The 14020-nt window shown below is 43.3% G+C and overlaps 1 pseudogene across 1 annotated transcript; it reads left to right on the top strand.

Annotated features, from left to right (window-relative positions):
- Positions 1-621: 621 nt before the first annotated feature.
- On the top strand, positions 622-13619 carry LOC149320605 (uncharacterized; annotated as a pseudogene). The gene is made up of 6 exons (XR_016279064.1): positions 622-644; positions 1794-2336; positions 3567-3687; positions 4822-4895; positions 6819-6945; positions 10232-13619. The product of XR_016279064.1 is annotated as an uncharacterized LOC149320605 (transcript).
- Positions 13620-14020: the final 401 nt, after the last annotated feature.

Raw genomic sequence — 14020 nt, 5'->3', positions numbered from 1 at the left:
AGCTGGGGATGTTTAGCCTGGAGAAGAGAAGGTGAGACCCAGAGCAATGGATGCAAGCTACAGGAAAAGAGATTCCACCTCTACATTAAGAGGAACTTCCTGACAGTCAGGGCTGTTCAATGGTGGAATAAACTCCCTCGGAGTGTAATGGAGTCTCCTTCCTTGGAGGTCTTTAAGCAGAGGCTGGATGCATCTGTCAGGGATGGTTTGATTTAGATTTCCTGCTTGGAGGAATGGGGTTGGACTGGATGGCCCTTGTGGCCTCTTCCAACTCTTTCTATGAACCTGGTGTTCATTTCTCTGTACAATCAACCCATGCTCTGCCTCCTTGAACCTGAGGAGGCAGACACCTTTTTGCCTTCAGGAGAAGAGCCCAGGCCCAAAATGGGGGATTTCTTTGTGCCACCCAGCTTCTATAATAGGAAAACGACCAATTGCGGGGGGGGGGGGGAAGCAGTCCTCCCTCCTAAGCAGGGTTCTCCTTTCAGCCCTCCATCAGAGAGAAAGGGAAGAAAAGGGAGAAAGGGTTAAGGGGAGAGAGGGGGGATTCCTAGAGAGGCCGGAAGGGGCACCCAGTCCTCCAGGGCAGTAGAGTTGACAGTCCTCCCTCTTCTTGGGCGACCTTTCTCTCCTTGTTTGCTCTGGTGAGTCCTGATCCCGACCCTTCCTCCTGCTCCTCCCCTTGAGGAGACCTGGGGACTCCCTTATGGCCTCTTCCAACCCTATGATTCCTTCCTGGAGGGGCTTCTCTCCCTCTGGCACAGCAGCCTCAAGGGCCACCCAGTCCAAATCCCTTCTGCCATGCAGGAACTCTCACTCAAAGCCCTCCCTGGGACAGGTGGCCATCCAGCCTCTGCTTAAAGACCTCCAAGGAAGGAGACTCCACTACACTCCGAGGAAGGAGTATGTTCCACTGTCAAACAGCCCTTACTGTCAGGAAGGTCCTCCTAATGTTGAGGTGGAATCTCAACATTAGGGCATGGTTTCCAGACCCTTCACCATTTTAGTCGCCCTCCTAAATTGTGGTGCCCAGAACTGGACACAATATTCCAGGTGACGCCTGACCAGAGCAGAATAGAGTGGCACTATTACTTCCCTTGATCTAGACACAATACTCCCATTGATGCAGACCAAAACCATGTTGGCCTTTTTAGCTGCTGCATCTCACTGTTGACTCATGTTCAAGAGGGAATGTGTTTGACTGTCAAACAGCTCTTAGTGTCAAGAGGTTCTTCCTAATATTGAGGTGGAATCTCTTTTTCTGCAGCTTGCAACCATTGCTCCAGGTCCTATTCTCTAGAGCAGTGATCCCCAAACAATGCCCTTTAAGAGGTTTTGGACTTCAGCTCCCAGAAGCCTCAGCCATGTTGGCCAATAGTCTGGGATTCTGAGACCCTCCTTAGCTTCCAAGATTAGACAAGGTCTGGTGCCTTTAGAGTACCAGTACCAGGATAAGAAGAGCCAACGTGGCGAAGTGGTTTGGTTGGACTAGGACTAGGACTCTAGAGACGAGGGTTTGAATCTCAGCTCGGCCATGGAAACCCATTTGTGCAAGTCACACTCTCTCAGCCTCAGAGGATGGCAGTGACAAACCTCCTCTCAAATCTTGTCAAGAAAACCCCATGATAGGATCACCTTAGGGTCGCCATAAGTTGGAAATGACTTGAAGACACACAACAGCAACAACTAACTAGGATGATGGTTCATAACACAACAATGTACATTGATGGTGCTCTATAAATGAATGATAATAAGTGTGTTATCAATAATATAAAAATATATTGGTTTTACAGGGTGTTGGAAAAGAACATCTTGGGAACATCTTTCCCCTGAGACGGAAGGAGGAAGAATAACTTTGATCTTATTTATGGTTCCATTGGTGTAAAAAAACAGAGATGGTTGAAACAACCTTAACTGGTTCGGAAGGAGGAAGCATTGATCGCATTAATGCTGACAGCAGTGGGGAATTGTGGGAGAGGACAGTACAAATGTTTCTGAATGAGGAGCCTGTCAGCTCAGACATACAGCGCCAGTGTTTCAGGCAGCTCTCCTTCAAGGAGGGCGAGGGACCCCGAGAGATTTGCAGCCAACTCCACCATCTCTGCTGTCAGTGGCTGAAGCCAGAGCATCACACCAACACAGAGATCCTGGACCTGGTGGTCTTGGAGCAGTTCCTGACCATCCTGCCCCCAGAGATGGAGAGCTGGGTCAGCGAATGTGGGGCAGAGACCTCTTCCCAGGCAGTGGCCCTGGCAGAAGGTTTTCTCCTGAGTCAAGCTGAGGCAGAGAAGGAGCAGAAGCAGCCACAGGAGAGAACGTCTCCTCCTGGTGCAAAGGTGAGCAGGTGATGGATATGTTTTGAGCCTTCTGAGGACTGAAGGGGGAAATGTGGTGCTCCCAGATTTGACTTTGATCAGGAGGGATATGAAGAGTATTCACTTTGTGATGAAGTTGAATCACATTCCCCAGAGCTTTCTAGATGCATGATTCTCCTTTAAAATCGGGTGCTTGCTCCCTGTGGGCCAGTTTTCAAAGGAAGTGCCATGTTTTGCTGCTGGCACTGCCACACAACCAGACTTTCCCCCGTGGTGACTCCAGTGGCAGAGCATGGTAGTGATGTATTCAGGAACAGAATGGGTTTCTACCACTCCAGCAAGTAGACTGCTCTTGCTCTAAGGGGGTACTGTATATACTCATGTATAAGTCTAGAAATTTTGGTCAAAAAATTGACCCCAAAAACCTATGTCGACTTATCCATGGGTCAATGTAAATACTATACTTTAACTCTTATTAAGAATGGAACCATCTTATTAAGAAAGGCAAGAGGGCAATCTGTCCTGGAAGCACTGACCTCCCGTTACTCTCTGTTCCATCCAGCCTTGTAAGCCAATATAGTTATGCCTGCCATAATTTTGTAGGTTCTTTAGCATTATTTTCCTTTGCTTGATCATTGAGATTCTTTTTTGTGTGTCCCTAAGTTTTACCCTCGACTTATCCAAGGGTCATATCAAAATCCATAATTTTGCCCTTAAAACTTGCCCTCAGCTTATACATGAGGTCGATTTATAGTCGAGTATATATGGTAAACACTTTTGCCATTGCTGACATTTTTATTTTCATATCATTAAGAGAAACAGTGTTGTGGTGACTGAGTGTACAAGGCAGTATAACTATACAGTGTCAGTAGGTTTTCATTTTTGTTTCTACACATGTCTCCTCCAGTTCTTCCTTACAGTCACACACACACACACACACAATAAAATGGGTCCATGAGAAGACTTCTATGATAAGTCAAATCGGTGTTTTCCAGAACTTGAAATGGTCTTTCTGTTAGCTCAATGGAATTGTTTGTATTCTAACATAGACAGTAAACGTGTACTATATTAACAAAAGTTTCATACTATTTCTTCTTGTTGACCTTTTATTTTGTATGTTCCTTTTTAAAATAGAACTAAAGAGCTGCTACATTTTACTGATATGGCTGTGGATAGATGTCTCATCCTACACAAGTCCAAGCCTTTTTCATCCTTCTCCAAGTTCCATGTTTTGCTTCTTCACTGTTTCAGGTCAACAGTCTCTTGGGAAAAGTTCACTCTGAATTCCCTATGGCAGAGAAGGTGCCATTGGACATGAAGTACAGTCCCCAAAGGGGGGAGATCAAGCAAGAATGTGATGCTCCCTTGCAAGGTAAGGATGAAATTGAACAGTCTCTGTTCTGAATCCTGTAGTTCTCTTTGTTGTTTGTGGCTTCTAATCCATTCTGACATATGGTGAGCCTATCATGCCATTCTCTTGGCAAAAATAAGTAAGATGTGCCTTTGCCTTCCTCTGAGGCTGAGAGAGTGTGGCTTGCCCAGGGTCACCCTGCAAGTTTTCATGGCTGAGCAGGAATTTGAACCCTTGTCTCCAGAGTCATAGTCCAACCCTCCAACCAGTACACCATAGTGGCTCTAATTTCCCCAATGAAAACTATTGGATGTATTTGTCTGAGGAAGAATATGCATATTCAAGTGGAGTTGAGGTGGCAGATGCATTTGTAGGTCTGCATTTGGTTGCAAAGCAGCTACTGTTCCACACATTTATTATGTGCATTCAGTGCATTTCTCCACAGGCAGAGATTTATTCTCTTTACCCTGATGTAGGATCTTGGCTACTTTCTGTTCATATGTTTTTTTAAAAAATTAGTATTTTAAAGAGTTTACAGAAACAAACACAATCAGAAAAGAATGCATCAGAGAATCAGAACAACGAGGTATTTTGAGTCTGAAATTAACAGTTGACATGACAAGAACTTTACAAAAAGCAAAATGTGATGAATGTGATGGAGAGAGAGAGAGAGAGAGAGAGGCCCAGTATTTCCATTTGTGTAACTAATAAACATTCACCGTGTCGCATAGAATTTGGGGTGGTCTTGGTCATCTCTAATAGCCCTTTTTAATTTAATTTTTCTATTGGCATATATAGAGCTTTGTATTCTTATTTTTATTTGGCCTTTGCTTCCTACAACTCATGGCCACTTTAATCTCACAATAACTACCCTGCAAGGTAGTTCAGTGTGTGAGAGAGAAAGTGTAGCTGGTTGAAGTCCTCCAGTGAATTTGGTGATTCAATGGGAGCTGGAACTAGATTTTCCAAATGCATCCGAGGAAGTAGACTAAAGTCTATGAAAGCTCATGCTGCCAATTTCTTTCTTTCAGTTACTCTCAAAGTGCTACAAAATCTCTCTACGTACTGATTCTACAAACTAACATGGCTATATCTTTGAATTCTCTGACACAAGTGTATTTGACCGGTTTCCTCCCACCTTGGTCTCTTCCACAGAATCTGGAATAAGGTCACCACCTAAGACTCAGGTGTCTCTTCCTTCTCTTTGCGGTGAAAGAAAACCAGATCAGGTGAGGAGAAGACATCCTAGAACAAGAGGCCTTGAGCAGTCTTGGATCCAAAACATACTGCAGAAATAATCCAGTTTGATGCCCTTTTAACTGCCCTGTTTCAGTACTATAGAATCTTGGAAATTATTGTTTATTGTGGCATCAGGGCTCTCTGACAGAGAAGACTAAATACCTCACAGAATTACAGTTCCCAGAATTCCCTAGGCTTGAGCCAGGGCAGTTAAAGTGGTCCCAAACTAGATTATTTCTGCATTGTGTTTTGGACTTTGGTTCTTATTTCCGCAGATACATCCCTCTTAGCTCTAGGAAATAATTTTGTTTCTGATTCCTTAGGACACCCTGGTTGACTGATTTTATCCATCCTGACTCTGATGTTGGAGAGCTTCCCTTTTAAATTTCTAGGATTGTGTGTTTAGCCTTGTTCTTCCTAAATTAGAGTTGCTCTTCTTTTTCTCTGAATGTTTTCGTGAACACAGAAGAGGAGCTGATGAATATTCCCTTTTTTTGTCCTTGGTGCAGAACAAATCACTCTCCTTCTGTATTCAACCACTGGTATCCAGAGTAAGATGGCCAACGCCACTCAAGAATGTTTTAAACAAGGGTGGGCATTTTTTTGTCCTGTCCTTCAGATGCAGTCTTTGGAACTATGAATTGCAGGCCCATAAGCTCCACAGAACCCTGAGAGCCATTTTTTAAATTGTTTTTAATGTCAGTTTTCAGGCAACATTTTGCCCCATATAGGAGAATGTAAGAATTTCATTGACCATGTATGAAGACTATAACAAATGTCTCTGATGTAACTAGAACTGTGGGCCATTTATGATTTATGTCTTAGGGACTTTCTGCCATATTACTTTTTGTATGTTTGGATCGTGTAGTTGTAATGTGAAAAAATTGTTATTTTATACATTTTTATATTTAAAATTTGTTATATGCAGGCATACATACTCCACACACACTTGATATTTTAACTGTTTTTGTTTTCAAGATGGCTTAAAGCCAGGCAAAAATGCAGTAGTTTACTTCCCCTTACTTCACCTTTAGGTGGGATGGGCCCAAAAAGACCTTAGTTGGAAAAACCTATTGCGGAGTAACATACTTAAATTAAGAGAGGCTGCAACAGTTGGCTTTTGCCAGTGTCTACTAGGAAGGGAAATATGTTGCCCACTTCTTTCCTCTTCCCTTTGCTGAGTTGTTGTCATTGTTTTGTTGTTGTGTGCCTTCAAGTTGTTTATGACGATCCTAGGGTGATCCAATCATGGGATATTTTTTTTTATTTTTTTATTTGGGGGGGGGGGGCAAAATGCATGGGGATTCAAATTCTTCTCCCCAGAGTAGTAACCCAACACTGAAACCACTACATCCCACTGGCTGAATTCATGGAGTGCAAACTCCTTTTGCACTTTGCACTCAATTTGCAGCTACTGAAGTAACCTGAGAACAAAGAGAGGAAAGTGGGAGGAGGAGAAAGAAATTGGGACATTTTAAAGCCACTGAAAATGTGAGACAGAAGAGGATTAATTAGCATTGCCCCTGCTAATTGGGACAGTTAAGGGTATGCCATAAACCTCCCTGCCTCTCTCCCAAAACCACAATAACAAACAAAAAAACACCAGCTAAAAACTGGCAAACGTGGCAGTTGGAAGCAATACAGCCTACCCCTGCCTCCAGTTTAAATACTGCAGTGGAAGACTGTTAACATTTTTTCATCAAACTCCTTTTATTACAGCTGTCGAGTTTGTCATGGGCTGAGGCTCCTGTGTTTGTCAGACCTCATCCATGATGCTCATGCTGAAAGAATCAATCTCACCTCGACTGCGTTCAGAGCCTTATCGGCCTGTGAACCTGCTTTATCTTAGTTGCCACAGGCAGCAGTCATCTTGGGGTCAGGTGTGAGCAAAAACCCTTTTCTTCTGTCTTCAGGGTTTGGTGACTTTTGAGGAGTTGGCCGTGTCTTTCTCCCCAGAGGAGTGGGTCCTGCTGGATCCTGACCAGAGAGCCCTGCACAGGCAGATCATGGCAGAGATCTATGGGATTGTGGCCTCCCTTGGTAAGGCTTTCTCCTTTCCTGGATGATTATGTTTTGTTTTTTTTAAAAAATGCATATATAATAACCGAGTTATAAGCTACAGTACTTGGTATGCAGTCTTGATGCAGTCCAAGACTGGGAAAGGGAGGAGCCCTATATAAGCAGATAATGGAGGAGGCCTGTGGGATTATGAACTATTTTAGTAAGGTTCTCTTGTTCCCTTGTTGATGATAATTTCTGTTCTAAATTGTTGTGGTGGGATTACTTGTTTCTGTGAGGCAAGAGGCTGTGCTGATGTTACCAGTATTGCTAGTAGGAGGCAGACTTTTGCTGAAAAACTAGACTCAGTGTATCAACAGCTAGTAGGCAGCAGCAGGGGTGGGAGGTGACACTGGTGGAGGATCTTTCAGACACAGAAGAGCAGAGGACAAGTACCAGTAGTACTGTGCAAGTGGACTCAAACTTAAAGAATGTTCAGTTTCTAGCCTGCACAGAGGTGAAAGAAATGTCTGAAGCTGCACAACAACAGTAGGAAAAGAGGGAGACTGTACTACAAGTGGATTGTGGCCCTGAGTTTGCAAGATCTCAGCAGGGCAGTTGATGACTGGAACTCTTGGAGGTCTCTAATTCGCAGGGTCACCAAACGCTGAAGTCAGCTTGATGACAGATTATAAAATGAACAACATAGTAAAAATAGCAGCAGAAATATTGCTTCTTAGTGGGAGTAGTGTTGCAACGTAAGCCAGTCACAGTGGGGCTCCTTAAGGCAGGGCTGGGGAACAGCTGTCTCTCCAGATGCTGCTGTCCCAACTACCACATTCTCTGTCACACACCTGCCTATTGAAGCAGTGGAGGGCTATGTTGTGCAAGAAGGTGTCTGGTATCTCCTTGAACACTTATTGTGAACAGACCTATATATGACAACATATTTGCAAATAATTCTATAAAATATTTATCAATGAATATAAGCAGCGAAATCAATATGCAAAATTTAAGCTACATTCATTTTCATTTGGAATTTGATCTTTCCTCCAAAACAGGATGCCATAGAGCAGGGGTAGGCAAAACATGGACCCCTGGCTACATGCCACCCTAGGGCCCTTTTTGTATCCACCAGAGTCAATCCTTTTGCTCCTGTATGCCCTTTAGAGGGTATGGGGGGCATTCACGACACATTCGGGGTCCCTCTGGACCATTTTAGACCTGGGTGACACCTTTTTTTAAAAACAGGAAATCAAAAGGAAGTGACTTCCACTCAGTTCCTAGTGTCAAAAAGGTCTCTCTTGGTCATAAAATTGCCGGGGTGTGTGTGTGTGTAAAACATGATGTAAATGTTTCCTTGTTTTTTGTGGTGAGATGTGCTGGGAGTTGATCTTTCCGAGGTCTTCTAATATATCTCCTAAGCTTCTCACCATTGCCATCCCTGCTGTATAAAGATTTTGCATTTATACATACTGAACAAAATGCCCAAAGTTCCTGTATTTTGAGGCTTGGGCCCTGTATACAGACAAACATGTGTCCATCATCAAATTTATGGAGGTGGGAAATAATTCTGTAATTTTTTACAGAGAAGTACCTGGCAATGTTAACTGAAATTGGCCATTACTTTTTGTATTTTGGTAGAACAGAAAGTTGTTAATAGCGGTTTCCTGATTGTCAGGCCTGCATGTCATTGAATTTCCCCTGTCTCTTATTACTATTTTGAAAACCTGGCACAAAATCAGTCAGGGTGGGGGCATGTATGGGCTACAGAACCCATGTTTTTAACTCCTGTCTGACAGTGAAACACGCTCCCTCAGAGTGTTGTGGAATCTCCCTCCTTGGAGATCTTTAAACAGAAGCTGGATGGCCATCTGTCAGGGATGCTTTGATTTGGATTTCCTGCATGGCAAGGAGTTGGACTGGATGGCCCTTGGGGTCTCTTCCAATTCTATTATTCTATGATTCTGTGATTCTATGCTGTGTGCAGTCCAACAGGATCCATCTTTACTGAGCACCACTGGATTCTCGGGTTCAATCCCATCTTAGACAGAAAGCTCATCTCCCTCGGACTTTGCTACCAAAAGCTTCTCTTCTCAGTAATCTTGCTATATCTCTGGGAGCAGATGCCCCCAGGAAGGCCCCAAACAAGAGAGGAAAGTAACAGCACAAGCAACCAGGCGTTTGCTGCCAAGGTCTCATCTTCAGATGCATTCGATATTTCACTTGGCCAGTCATATGCCATTATGTTTAGCTCAAAAATCTGGCATAGTGAGTGAAACAAAACTAAATTCAGTAACATGATGTAGGAGTGTCAGCATGTAACAGCCCTAAACATTTCAAAATATAATGAATAATGAAAAGGCCTTCACCTGGACACTAAAAGAGCAGTGAGGGGAAAGTTTGATTGATTGATTTATATTCTGCTTTTTTCTAAAATAAAAAATAAAAAAATAATTTTTTAATTTGTATTCCACCTCTCTATCAAAGATAATCGAGGCGCCTTACATATTAAAACTCCATACAAAATCCCAATATCCCCTTCCCTCCCTCCCCTAAAACAGAATTAAACAATAACATATTAAAATAATCTACAATACAATAATCTGATTAAAATAAACAGTGTGGGATTAGTCACAGGCCAGTCAATGGGATAAACATATTAGGTGTGTGGCAGGGATTGTTATTCAGGGAAAGGCTGCTAGAAGAGATCCATCTTGATGGCCTTTTTGAAGCTGTCTAAGATGGATCTCTTCCAGCAGGCTATTCCATAGTATGGTAGCGGCAGAAGAAAAGGAAAGAAAAGTCTCTAAAGCAAGACTCAAAGCAGCTTACAAAATTAAAACAAAACACCTTTAAACTATACATACAATTAAAACTCTACTTTTAAGACATCAATTTAAAAACAATTAAACCAGGTGAAATACATATTGCATAATAGGGGAAATAGTGCAGCAAATTAACTATATCTCTACCCTGTGTTATAGCTGAAGACATGTTTAAAATGGGAAGGTCTTTGGCTACTTGTGACAAGACAGCAGAGAAGAGACAGACTGAACCTCCTTCAAGAAGGAGTTCCAAAGCCTAGGAGGGTGGTGGGATGGAGAAAACCCTCCCTGAAGATCTTGGACTCAAGCAGGCTGTTATGGGAAGATAGCTTTCAGATAGTTTGACCTCAGCCATAAGAGAGGGTATAATATCTCTTCTTTTGTTCTGAGGATTCATTTGTGTTTAGGCTTGTTTGGCCTTCATCTTTTTCTTATACCCTGAAAATTCTTTTTCACTCAAATTTTGATTTTTTTATTTCTGTTTTTCTTCTTCACAACAGAAAATGGAAGCAAAACATATGTGTGTGCTACATATGGGAAATGTTCTAGGCAAAAACTGGAATTTACCCACTTCCAGCAAGCCCAGCATTCAGAAGAGAAAATTTATAACGGAGAGAAGTCCTTCATTGGCAACGTATCTGGGAAATGTGTTCCCAAAAATATTACATTTGTGCCTCACAAGAGACTCCATGATGGACAAAAACACTTTAGATGGGACATTTCGGTGAAAGATTTTGATTATAAATTGTACGATATGAACCACCAAGAGGTCCGCACTGGAGAGAAACCACACAAATGCCAGGAGTGTGGGATGTGCTTTGCTTATAATTCACTTTTTATGGCACATCTGAAAGTGCACACAGAACTTGTGAGCCACTGGAAAGTCCACACAGGAGACAAGCCCTACACTTGTCAGGAGTGTGGCAAATCTTTTGCTCGAAAGGATTGCCTTGTGATTCATCAGAGGGTGCATACGGGAGAGAAACCATACAAATGTCAGGAATGTGGAAAATGTTTTGGCCAAAGGTCTCATCTTGTGACCCACCAGAAAGTTCACACTGGTGAGAAACCATATAATTGTCAAGAGTGTGGAAAATGTTTTACTCAGAAAGCAGACCTTGTGAAGCACCAGCGTATCCATACAGGCGAAAAACCGTATAAATGCCAAGAGTGTGAAAAATGTTTTGCTCATAAAGTGGTCCTTGTGAAGCACCAGAGAGTCCATACAGGAGCAAAACCATACAAATGCCAAGAATGCGGTAAATGTTTTGCTCAGAATTCAAACCTCCTAAGCCACAAGAGAATCCACACGGGAGAGAAACCATATAAATGCCAGGAATGTGGCAAATGTTTTACTGAGAATTCAGCTCTTTTGATCCATCAGAGAGTTCACACAGGAGAAAAACCATACAAATGCCAAGAATGTGGTAAATGTTTTGCTCAGAATTCATACCTTATACACCACAAGAGAATCCACACAGGAGAGAAACCATACACATGTCAGGAATGTGGAACATGTTTTGTTTCCAAGTCAAAACTTGTGAATCACCAGAGAGTGCACACAGGTGAAAAACCGTACAAATGCCAAGAATGTGGTAAATGTTTTGCTCAGAATTCATACCTTCTAAGCCACAAGAGAATCCACACGGGAGAGAAACCATACAAATGCCAGGAATGTGGAACATGTTTTGTTTCCAAGCCACAACTTGTAAAACACCAGAGAGTGCATACAGGCGAGAAACCATACAAATGCCAAGAATGTGAAAAATATTTTACTCGGAATTCACATCTTCTAAACCACCAAAGTATCCATACGGGAGAGAAACCATACCAGTCCCAGGAGGGGAGAAATTGTTTTGTTCAAAATGGAGGTCTTGGGAATTGGCAGAATACCCACACAGGAGAGAAACTATACAAATGTCAGGAGTGTGGGAAATGCTTTTATCACAATTCACAACTTGTGCAGCATCAGAGTACCCACACAGGAGACAAAGCATATAAATGCGAAGTGTGTCAAAAATGTTTTACTCAAAAAGCAGGCCTTGTGAAGCACGAGAGAATCCACACAGGAGAGAAACCATACAAATGCCAAGAGTGTGGGAAATGTTTTCCGCAGAGTTCATCCCTTCTAGTCCATCAGAGAGTCCACACAGGAGAGAAACCATACAAATGTGAAGAGTGTGGGAAATATTTTGGTTACAAGGCACATCTGGCAGGGCATGGAAGAATCCACACAGGTGAGAAACCCTACAAATGCCAGGAGTGTGGGAAATGCTTTACTGAGAAATCACACCTTCGAAACCACCAGAGAGTTCATACAGGAGAAAAGTCATACAAATGCCAAGAATGTGGGAAATGTTTTGCTCGGAATTCAGGCCTTTTCAGCCACCTAAGAATCCACACGGGAGAGAAACCATACCAATGCCAAGAGTGTGGGAAATATTTTGCTGAGAAAGCAGTCCTTGTAAAGCACCAGAGAGTCCACACAGGAAGAAACCATACAAATGCCACGAGTGTGGGAAATGTTTTGCTCAGAATTCACAACTTTTCTATGATGGCTTAGAAAACTACAAATGCCAGGAATGTGAGAAATGTTTTGCAGATAAGACATAAGTTACATCTTGTGACACACCAGAGACTTCACAAAGGTGAAAAACTCTACAGATCCCAGGACTGTTGGAAATGCTTTACTGAATATACACACTTTCTAAGTCACCAGAGTGTTCACACAGGAGAAAAACCATACAAATGCCAAGAATGTGAAAAATGCTTTGCTCAGAATACACGCCGTCTCAACTACCAGAGAATCAACACAGGAGAGAAACCGTATCAATGCCAGGAGTGTGAGATATGTTTTGCTCAGCATTCACACGTTCTTAGCCACTTGAGAATCCATATAGGGGAAAAACCGTACCCATGCCAGGAGTGTGCAAAATGTTTTGTTTCCAAGTCAGAAGTTATGAAACGCCAGAGAATCCACATGTGAATGACACCATACAAATGCCAGGACTCTGGGAAATCTTTTGCTATAAATGCAATTCTATGAGAGAATCCATGTGAGAGAAAACAGTCAAATACCAGGAATGAGATACCATGAAATTCTTCCCCATATTTTACTGGATATTCCTTTCTTTTAATTTGATTCTACTGGCTCAGGTCCTGCCCTCTGGAATAGCAAGAAATCAGATCACTCTATCTTCTGTGTGACAGTCCTTCAAATGTTTAATGATGGGTATCGTTATCTCCTCAGTCTTTTCTTCTCTAGTCTAAACATACACAATTCCTTCAATTGTTCTTCATAGGGCTAATTTCCAGGCCTTTTATCATCTTGGTCACCTTCTAGAAATATTTCAGCTTGTCAGTGTCTTTCTTAAACTGTAATGCCCAGAAATGCACACAGTACTCCAGGTGAGTCCTGACCAAAGAGGAACAGAGTTAGTTTCATGTTGTTGTTGTTGTTGTTGTGGTGGTGGTGGTGGTGATGGTATTCCCTCAAGTCATTTATGGCAACCCTAAGGCAAATCTATCATAGAGTTTTCTTGGCAAGATTTGTTCAGAGGAGGCTTGCCATTGCTGTCCCCTGAGACTGAGAGTGTGCAACCCTGTGAGTTTCACAACTAAGCAAGGAACTGAACCCTGGTCTCCAGAGTCATAGTCCAACATTCAAACCACTACGCCATATTGGTTCCATTACTTCCCTTATGTTTCTCTTGATGTAGCATAAAATTGCATACTATGGCCCGTTACAGACGGACATGAAAGTACGTGCTCAGCACGTACTAGGGTTAGAAAGGGGTGTCCCTTCCGGACGCCCCCAACCCTAGTATGTGCTCAGCACGTACAAAACGGTGGTGCCCGTTCTACACGGGGGCCGCCATGACAACGTCACCACCGCACCGCCTCCAAACGAGGTGGCGCAGTTGTGATGTAGTGGGGCCGCGCGAGGGCACATAGAGCACCCTTTCTGTGGCCCCGGAAGGAGCTCCATTTTGGAGCTCCTTCCAGCTTTGCGTCGCTGGGCGCAGCCTTTACATGGCTGCGCCCAGCAATGCAGAGGAGAAAGGGGCCGAGTGGCCCCTTTCTCCTCCTCCCCACCACTGCCAGGTGTCCTTGGGGCTTGAAGCCCCAAGGACACCCCTTTCCACGCCGTGGGGAAGCGGCCTTTTGCCGCTTCCCCGTGGCCTGGAAAGTGGTGGATTGGGGCCTCGGAGGCTGCCGTTGTGGCAGCTGAGGCCCCGATACACCGGGGAAAGGAGCGCCTACAGGCCGCCCCAAAGGGGCGGTCTGTA

This window comes from Sceloporus occidentalis, unplaced genomic scaffold (genome assembly GCF_023333645.1).
Source record: "Sceloporus occidentalis isolate IW3139 unplaced genomic scaffold, rSceOcc1.0.p SCAF_1, whole genome shotgun sequence".
NCBI lineage: Eukaryota > Metazoa > Chordata > Lepidosauria > Squamata > Phrynosomatidae > Sceloporus > Sceloporus occidentalis.
The sequence above is the reverse complement of the archived record's forward strand: the minus strand, read 5'-3'. Positions and strand labels throughout refer to the sequence as shown.